This window comes from Malaclemys terrapin, chromosome 5 (assembly GCF_027887155.1).
Source record: "Malaclemys terrapin pileata isolate rMalTer1 chromosome 5, rMalTer1.hap1, whole genome shotgun sequence".
Lineage (NCBI taxonomy): Eukaryota > Metazoa > Chordata > Testudines > Emydidae > Malaclemys > Malaclemys terrapin.
Genome location: NC_071509.1, coordinates 45,050,547 through 45,059,900, shown reverse-complemented (window position 1 = coordinate 45,059,900; position 9,354 = coordinate 45,050,547).

The window sequence follows — 9,354 nt, the reverse complement described above, 5'->3', positions numbered from 1 at the left end:
TTTTAAAAGCAAACACAATGGGCCTAATTCATGGAGTTATTCTGGTGATGAAAGCCAGTGGTGTTAAACCAGGAATAAATGCCCCCCCCCATCTTATTTATATTAATATAAAATATAATATAAAATCATGAGTGGTGTGGAGAAAGTGAATAAGGAAAAGTTATTTACTTGTTCCCATAATATAAGAACTAGGGGCCACCAAATGAAATTAACAGGCAGCAGGTTTAAAACAAATACAAGGAAGTTCTTCTTCACACAGTCAACCTGTGGAACTCTTTGCCTGAGGAGGTTGTGAAGGCTAGGACTATAACAGGGTTTAAAAGAGAACTAGATAAATTCATGGAGGTTAAGTCCATTAATGGCTATTAGCCCAGATGGGTAAGAAATGGTGTCCCTAGCTTCTGTCTGTCAGAGGGTGGAGATGGATGGCAGGAGAGAGATCACTTGATCATTACCTGTTAGGTTCACTCCTTCTGGGGCACCTGGCATTGGCCATTGGATACTGGGCTGGATAGACCTTTGGTCTGACCCAGTATGGCCATTCTTATAAATGCATCTTTAATCTGCCTCTGCCCTTACATTAGTGTGCATTTCTAAAGCAATGTATTTATATGCCCTGCTTAAATAATAACCAATTAAATAATGTCTAGCTCCTACATGGCTATTTTCATCAGTAGATCTCAAAGCATGTCAGTATTATTATCCCCATTTTTACAGTGGGGAAATGGAAGTACAGAAAGGAAACGACCTGCCAAAGTCACTGAGGAGGCCAGCGGCAGAGCAGGGGGAAGAATCCAGGTCCTCTGAGTCCCAGTCCAATGCTCCATCCCATAGTGCCTCATCTTCAGATCATAGTACAACCATTAACTAGTGAACCACAATACTGTCACGGAGCAAGTATGGTTACCTCCTTTTTGCAGGTGAGGAAGAATAACCAATCTGGGCCAAATTAATCCATGGTGTAACCCCACTGACTTCATTGGAATGACACCAGCAACATTTGCTCACAGTCACTCAGGGCCTGATCCTAAGCCTATGGAAGTCAATGGAAAAAAAGCTTCCATTGACTTCAATGGGCTTTGAGTGGGACCCACAGCAAGTCAGTGGCAGAAATGGGATCAGATCTCAGGAGTTCCTAATCTCAGTCCCATGCCCAGTTCACTAGACCATGCTAACCCTCTGCTTGTGAGATTAACAAATCTCACAGTTCAGATACCTGTGCAAAATCCTGACTGTACAGAATATTAAAAATTCCCATACAATTTATTGGAAGGGTCTAGTTGAAAGGGCAGCACCCAGCTTCCTACTAGATTCCTGGGTGGAGTTGGAAAACACGGGGACCTGACTCAAAGGCATGCTGTGTTCATCACTGTGTCATTCATAGTGGGATGGGCTCTGATGCTGGGATGTGGGAGTGCAAGCTGGTCTCATCAGGTCAAAAGAACTAGTGTGGTTTGATGAGGCTGAGGCATTAACCCAAAATTCACCCAGACTTTCTAAAGAAAAAACAAAGCGTTCCAAGAATGAAGAACTTGGTAGTAGCTCATTCATTGATGGAGGTTTGTGACTAAAACACTTCAATCTGCTTTCGATTACTTCCATCTGACTTATTCATATGAGAATTCAGAATCCATCTGTAAATAATAGGTTTGATTTTCTTTCACTTAGGTCAGTTTTATACCAGTCTAATTCCACTGACTGCAATAAACTGACTCCCAATTTACACTGGGGTAAGCGAGGCCAGAATCAAATCCAATATATTTACCAAATGCACATTGTAAAAGATAATGTATTGGTGAGTTTAAAACAATCTGTGAACTCCCTGCCTGTCTCAGGCCAAATCCTTAGCCCAATGTGAACACATGTGATGGCCAATGGGGAAGGAGTTCCCCATTCAGATTGTGGAACAGCAACAGAATTGCTCCACAGCCAGTACTGCAACCACCAGGTTGCTGCAAACTCTTCAGCTGTTGTGTCTTCCTTCCATGGAGATAAATGGCTGGTGGGCATGCTAGGCCAGGTTTACAAGTGCTCACCACCCACATTTGGAGCCAGATTTTCAAAAGTCTCCAACACTCACCATGCTCTTTTGAAAAATCTCACCATTTATTTTGGTGCCTAAATGGAGCAGAGTTCTTTTTTAAAGCCAGCTGTGATTGCGAGTGGAATCTGACCCTCAGCGTCACAAATCCACTGGGCCCTTCTACACGATCACCCTTCATGGGAGCACATCCTCTCCGTAAAATTGTGCTACACAATGCTCAGGATGTGCAAACCTGCAGTTGGTCAAACCTTCCCCCCTGCTTACTGAATACACTGCAGCCAGGGTCTTCTGGTGCTGTGGAAGAGAGGGCAGGATTCACTGTCTGGGCTGCTGCTTCAGAGTTTATGACTGGCAACTTGGAAATGCTGCAAGCTCCTCACTGTAGACTTTTTTAGTGCAAAGACTTCATCCCTATTTCCTTCCTCTTTTCCAAAATCAGAAACATCTACTGACAAGAATGTCCCCTTATGAATTGCATGGACTCTGGTGAGAAAAGTAAACAACTCCTTTATCCCCAATATAGCTTATTAGTCATTTATTAAATGAGTTATAGGTCTCTTTCAGCAAATGTTTCTTAACTATAGATAGACAGCAACAATCAGCAGCTGATTGATAATAAGCAACCTGCAGCTCCTTAAATGGACTCAAACAGCGCCAACAAATGTAAGACTAGGAGCTAATTTTCACAGGGAATAGAGTTTCACAGGGGTTAAATGAGGTCAGAATTTGGCCCAATAGTTTGGGAAACCAATAGAAATGTAATATATGGAACATATTATGGTCAATCACTGACAAAACCAAGACCTACTCATCAGCAGATGGCTACCAGCACTACAGTTTTCCCAGAAACCATGCTTGATTAGTTAATTCCTGGTATCTGTATCAGTTTCTATACATTGTTCCAAATTAAAGGTAACATTTTAAAAAGTGACTGAGTAACATTGGAGTCTAGGGCGTGGCCTACACCTAAAACTTAGATCTGACCTAGATACATTGCTCAGGGCTGTGAAAAAAGTGTCATACCCTGAGTATTGTAGTTAGGTCATCTTAACCCCTTGTGTAGGCACAGCTAGGTCGACGGAAGGATTCTTCCGTTGACCTAGCTACCCCCTCTTGGAGAGATGGATTGCCTACGCTGATGTGGATTCCCTTCTGTTGACGTAGGAAACATCTAAACTACCGCCCTATAACCATGTCATTGCTGTAACAGCTACTCTGGCTAAGGATTGGTCTACACAAGAAAGTGTCTCTACTTTATATTATATCAGTATCGTTATACCAGCCTAACACCCCAGATAGACAATAGTCTGACTCTGGCATAAGTGTGGCTTCCCTCCCGCCCCCTCCCCCCAGTTCATCTTAAACACTTCCCAATATAATAAGAAAGCAGAATAAGAGTGGCCACATGGTGGGCTATACCAATATAATACTATTGGTTTAAATTTACATCTTGGCTTATTCTGAAAAACTTTCCTGTGTAGACAAGGCCCAAGTCTCATTGACTTTAGTTGAGGTCAGTCCTGCTTTGAGCAGGGGGTTGGACTAAGATGACCTGAAGACTCCTCCAATCCTAATCTTCTATAATTCTATTCCTTGAGACCAGGCCTAAATCATAGTCACACTTAAAAATTAGATTGACCTAGCTAAAATTTCACACCCTGGGCATGGTAGTTAGATTGACCTAATGCCCAGGGTAGATGCAGTTACATGATGGAAGAATTCTTCTATCAACCAAGCTACTGCTTCTCAAAGACGTGGAATAACTACATGCTCATCTGCACTTAAAATGCTGCAGCAACACACCGGGGAGGGCTCCCTGGGAGGTGGTAGCTAGGTGAACAGAAGAATTCTTCCATCAACCTAGTGCTGGTCTATAACAAGGATCAGGTCAATATAGGTACGTCTCCCAGAGGTGTGGATTTTTCACACCACCAAGAGACATAGCTATACTGAAATAAATTCCCATCATAGACTAGACCTACCTCAGAGATATCCCTTCTGAGGTTGTAGGAAGCATCTTGTCAGCTGACAGGGATGAGGGCAGTCTAGCCTAGTGGCTAGGGTCAGGGTCAGAGTCAGTAGTCAGGCACCAAAGCCAAGGATCAAACTGGAAGGCAGGAGCTGGATACCAGAGCCGAGGGCTGAGCCAGAGCCTGTAGTCAGGAGCCAGAGCCAAGGGTCAAACCAGAGGGCAGGAACTGGAGCAACTTATGGGCCGTGAGTTCTATGGGCCAGTGGTGCCTGGGTACCAGGAATATTCCTGGCCCGGGCCCGGTTCCAGCAACGTTTGAGGCCAGGTCTCTCCCTCCCCCCAGCGTGCCCCTCAGGCAATTTAAAACAGCCTGGGGCCCCTACCCATCACCGGCAGCGCAGCAGAGCTGAGCGGCCTCCCACTGCTCACTCCACATGGCTGCCAGCCTGTCCCCGCGGCCCCTGGGCAAGGGAGTGTGTCTGTGTCTATGCATGCTGCTCCTGCCCCAAGTGCCTTTGCAACCAATAGGAAGCTGCAGGGGCAGTGCCTGGGGATAGCAGCGCAGAGGCAGGGCAAGCCAGGGTTCTCTAGGAGCCCCAGGTAAGCACGGCATCCTCACATCCCCTCCCAGAGCCTGCACCCCCCACTCCTTGCCCCACACACCTCCTCCTGCCCCAACCTTCCTCCCAGAGCCTGCACCCCTCACCCCTCCTGCACCCCACCCCTGCGTCAGCCCAGAGCCTGCACCCTTCAACCCCCTTCCTATATACCCCTCCTGCTCCAAACTCCCTCCCAGAGCCTGCATCCCCTCCCTCCACCCCCCCACCCCCAAATTCCCTCCTGTGGCCTGCACCCCCACCCCAGTCCCAAGCCTGCACCCCCTTCCCAAACTCTCTCCCAGAGCCTGCACCCCTCACCCCCTACCCCAGCCTAGAGCCTGCACCCAAACTCCATTCTGGAGCCTGCACCCCTCAACCCCTCCTCCTGCACCCCCTTCCACACATCCCCTCCTGCCCCCAAACTCCCTCTAGAGCCTGCACCCCAATTCTCTGCTCCAGCCCAAGCTTGCATCCCAGACCATCACCCCACACCTAAACTCCCTCCCAGAGCCTTAGGCAGGTGGGGGGGGCAGAGTTTGGGGGTGGGTGGGCTCTGGGCACCACCAAAATTTCTACAAACCTGTCACCTCTGGGTGCAAGCAGAGGATCAGACAAGTGGGGGGGGGGGGGTGCAAGACTGGAGCAGCAGGAACAAGGTAATACCAGAGTAAGCACATTGGGGGGCATAAGCATTGAAAAGCCAATGTGCTGGTGGTGCTGCTGCTGACTTAAGAGCCTGATGCTGGCCTCTGCAGCCAGTCAGGTGTTGTGGCTAATCAGGCAGCTGCTTGCTGCAGGCCAGCTGTACTAATGAGGTTGCCTGTAGACTAGCTCTGTGGCAGGCCCGGATTTCTGACACATCCACCGTGCTATAGCAGCACAGCTGCAATGCCGTAGCTGTGCTGCTGTAGTGGCTGCAGTATAGAAATAGCCCTAGGCATTGTCTACTTAAGGAAGTTATACTGGTATAAGCTAAGGTGTGAATTTATACCGCTATAGTTATACTGACATAACCTCCCTGTGGTCACTCTTATTCCAGTATAAGGGAGATTTTTTGGTTTAATTTATGTTATTTAGAAATGAATATAAGCTAAACTGGAAAAAGACATTCTTATTCAGGAATAGGGCCTGGTCTACATTAAGGGTATGTCTACACTTGCAGAGTTTTTGCGCTGTAAGTTTCATCAGTGATAGGGAAAGTAAAGCGCTGGTCTGTGTACTCACTTAATTCCTCAGGCATCAGAGAGTGTTTACACTAGCAGCCAGGGCCGTCCGGGGGTGGGGCAAGTGGGGCAATTTTCCCCAGGCCCCGAGCCCCTCAGGGGCCCCCATGAGAGTTTTTCGGGGCCCCTGGAGCGGGGTCCTTCACTCGCTCCAGAGGCCCCGGAGCTTCTTCCGCTCCAGGTCTTCGGCAGCAGTTCGGCGGCGGGGGGTCCTTCCGCTCCAGGACCCGCCACCAAAGCGCCAGGTGTTTGTCGGCAATTCGGCGGCAGGGACTCCCCGCCACCGAAGACCCCAAGCCCCCTGAATCCTCTGGGCGGCCCTGCTAGCAGCACTTCCATTGCCAATGAGAGCAGAGCTGTAGGGCAGCTATCCCACAGTGCAGCTCTCTTGATAGGTCTTGTGGGAAGGGGGGTGGTGAGTGGAAGGCATTCTGGGTCCCTGCTCAGTGCCCCGTGCTGCACTGCTTCATGTCTGAGCAGCCCATCACTTCCCTGTTTCTTTCGCAGCACTTTTTAACACTCCTTGTTGTCTGGCTGCTTTCCCCGCCACATCTACAAGCAGGAATGGATCCTGCACTGCTGTCCATTACTCTGATAGCTGTCACTTGCATATCGTGCATGGCAGTGCAGCTGTTCTTAAACTTGCAAAGAGAACTGCAGTCAGAGCTGCCTGATGAGCTACCTGAAATGGAAATAAGTAACATTCAATTGCTTTTGGCATTAACTGAGAAGCTGAGCACTGAGCAGTGTTTTGGGGCTAGGGAAACTAGTTCAGAGTGGTGGGATCGTATCGTTATGCATGTCTAGGATGACGACCAGTGGCTTCAAAACTTTCAGATGCGGAGAGCCACCTGCATGGAATTATGTGCTGAGCTTTCCGCAGACCTGCATCGCAAGGACACCAGACTGAGAGCTGCACTCACTGTACAGAAGCATGTGGCAATCGCATTGTGGAAGCTGGCAACTCCAGACAGCTTCCGGTTGGTTACGAACCAGTTTGGAGTGGGGAGATCAACCATTGGTGCCGTGGTAACTCAAGTGTGCAAGGCCATTAATCGCATCCTACTGCGCAAGACTGTGACTCTTGGTAATGTGTGTGACATTTTGGATGGCTTTGGAGAAATGGGCTTCCCTACCTGTGTTGGGGCGATAGATGGAACACACATCCCGATTGTTGCCCCGGCCCACCTTGGCAGAGCACCAAGGACATAAATCATAAGGGGTACTTCTTCATGGTTTTGCAGGCACTAGTGGATCACCGTGGGCGTTTCACTGATATTGACGCCAGATGGCCTGGAAAGGTGCATGACGCACGTATCTTTAAAAACACTGGCCTGTACAGAAAGCTGCAAGCAGCGACTTTCTTTCCAGATCAGCGGATCACCATCGGGGAAGTGGAAATGCCCATTGTGATCCTGGGAGACCCAGCTTACCCACTGATCCCACGGCTCATGAAGCCATACACCGGAAACCTAGATGTCAGTAAGGAACATTTCAACAACAGGCTGAATAGGTGCAGAATGGCTGTCGAATGTGCATTTGGCTGTTTGAAAGCGTGCTGGAAATGTTTGTACAGTAGACTGGAAATGAGTGAGGAAAATATTCCCATGGTTATTGCGGCGTGCTGTACTTTACATAACATTTGTGAGGAGAAGGGCAAAAGGTTTACTCATATGCGGAGCGTGGAGGCCAAACGCCTGGCTGATGAGTTTCAAATGAAAATCATTAAACTCTGCTGCTATGCTTGGGAAAGGAAGTGTTAACAGTATGTGCTGTGCTTATGAAACTTCTGAGTTTCACCACAAAAAGTCATTCACAGGTATAGACGCTCCCAGGGTTTTTGCGCAAAAAAGGAACATTTTGCATTTTAAGTGGCAAGTGTAGACATGCCTTTATAAATTAGATTGACCTAATTATGTCTCTCAACCCTACAGTGGTGCATCTGCAACATTTTAAGTGTAGACAAGCTAATAGCATAACATAATTAATAATCGCATCACATCAAATTTTCAAAAGCACCTAAGTGACTAATTTTCAAAAGTACCTTAGGACCCTAAATCCTATTTTAATTGTCTAAGTGAGGTAGGCCCTTTTGATCATTAGTCAATATGGCCCTGTTCAGGAAAGCACTTAAGCATGTGCTTAAGCATCCTTCTCTGAATCAAGGCCTGTATTTGAACATGTACCTATGATTTATTTTAAAACTCTATTTGTATGGCTTTTGTGTACATTTCCTACAAACCAAATTCCTGAGGGACATCATACATGACTATGAAATAATTTTGACAATATTATTTTCCTTTCCTTTGTGTTACAGTTAAAAGACGGCCACAAAAACACAACATAACAAAATACACAAAACAATGAAAGAACAAGGTAAGCTCACAAATAGTTAACAACTGTTAGTTAACATATAAGTCAGATAGAACAAAGCAAATCATATCTATCAGGCCTGGGTTACAGGAATGCTCCTTATCCATTTCTGGTCCACTACAAATATTTATTCAGATAATAAATAATTATTTATATGCTTATTTTCATAGAAACATCCAGATTTATATATTAGAGTTCAAGAAAGTACTGCTGAATCTTTATATACAAATGATCTTCTGTTATCATCACGTTTTGCAAAACAAGTGAGAAAAAACAAAATCTTTATCTTGCTAAAAGGCAGATTAGGGTTTTAGAGCAATTTGAATATTAAAGTCAGTTCTTTATGAAGGTGACTGTATCTGAGGAATCCCTTAACCAAGTAACTTCTGCAAGAGGGGCACTCAATTAAATTAAAAGGTTGCAAATTCAAAGATGATCAAAGGAAATACTTTTTCACACACCATGTAATTAGATGCAGAATGTTGCTGAGGCCAAGAACTGGACATATGTGTGAATAACAAGAATAGATGGAATTATCATAATCAGTAATAAAAAAAAATTTGGAAGGCATATTAAACCTCATGATTCAGGGCTTAAGTAATCTCTGACTTTTAGAGTATGTTTACACAGCAGCTGGGAGTCTGTCCTGGGTAGACAGACATGCACTACCTCTGCTCAAGCTAGTACATTAAAACTATCAGAGTGACTGTGGCAGCACAGGTGGAAGCTCTGGTTTGTCACCTGAGTACCAGCCTGCTCAGGGGTTACGTAATTGGGTGGCTAAGCCATACCGTCGCTGCAGCTACACTGGTATTTTTAGCATGCTAGCCTGAGCAGGGCTAGTGCATGTCTGTCTACATGGGCTGCGAAGCACTCTCCCAGCTGCTGTGTAGACATACCCTTAGAGATAAGGATGAGACCTAGTCTATTTGGGGGTGGGGGGAGCAGATTATCCCACATTTGCTTGATGTAAGGTTTTTGCACCTTCTGAAACATCTGCTGTTGGGCATTGGACTAGATGGACCTCAGATCTGATCCATATGGCAGGTCCAAGGTTCCCATGTTTAAGCATGTTGGAAACTACTTTGCAGTCTTTGGGTGAAATCCTGGCTCCCATTGAAGTCAATAGGTGTTTCACCAGTG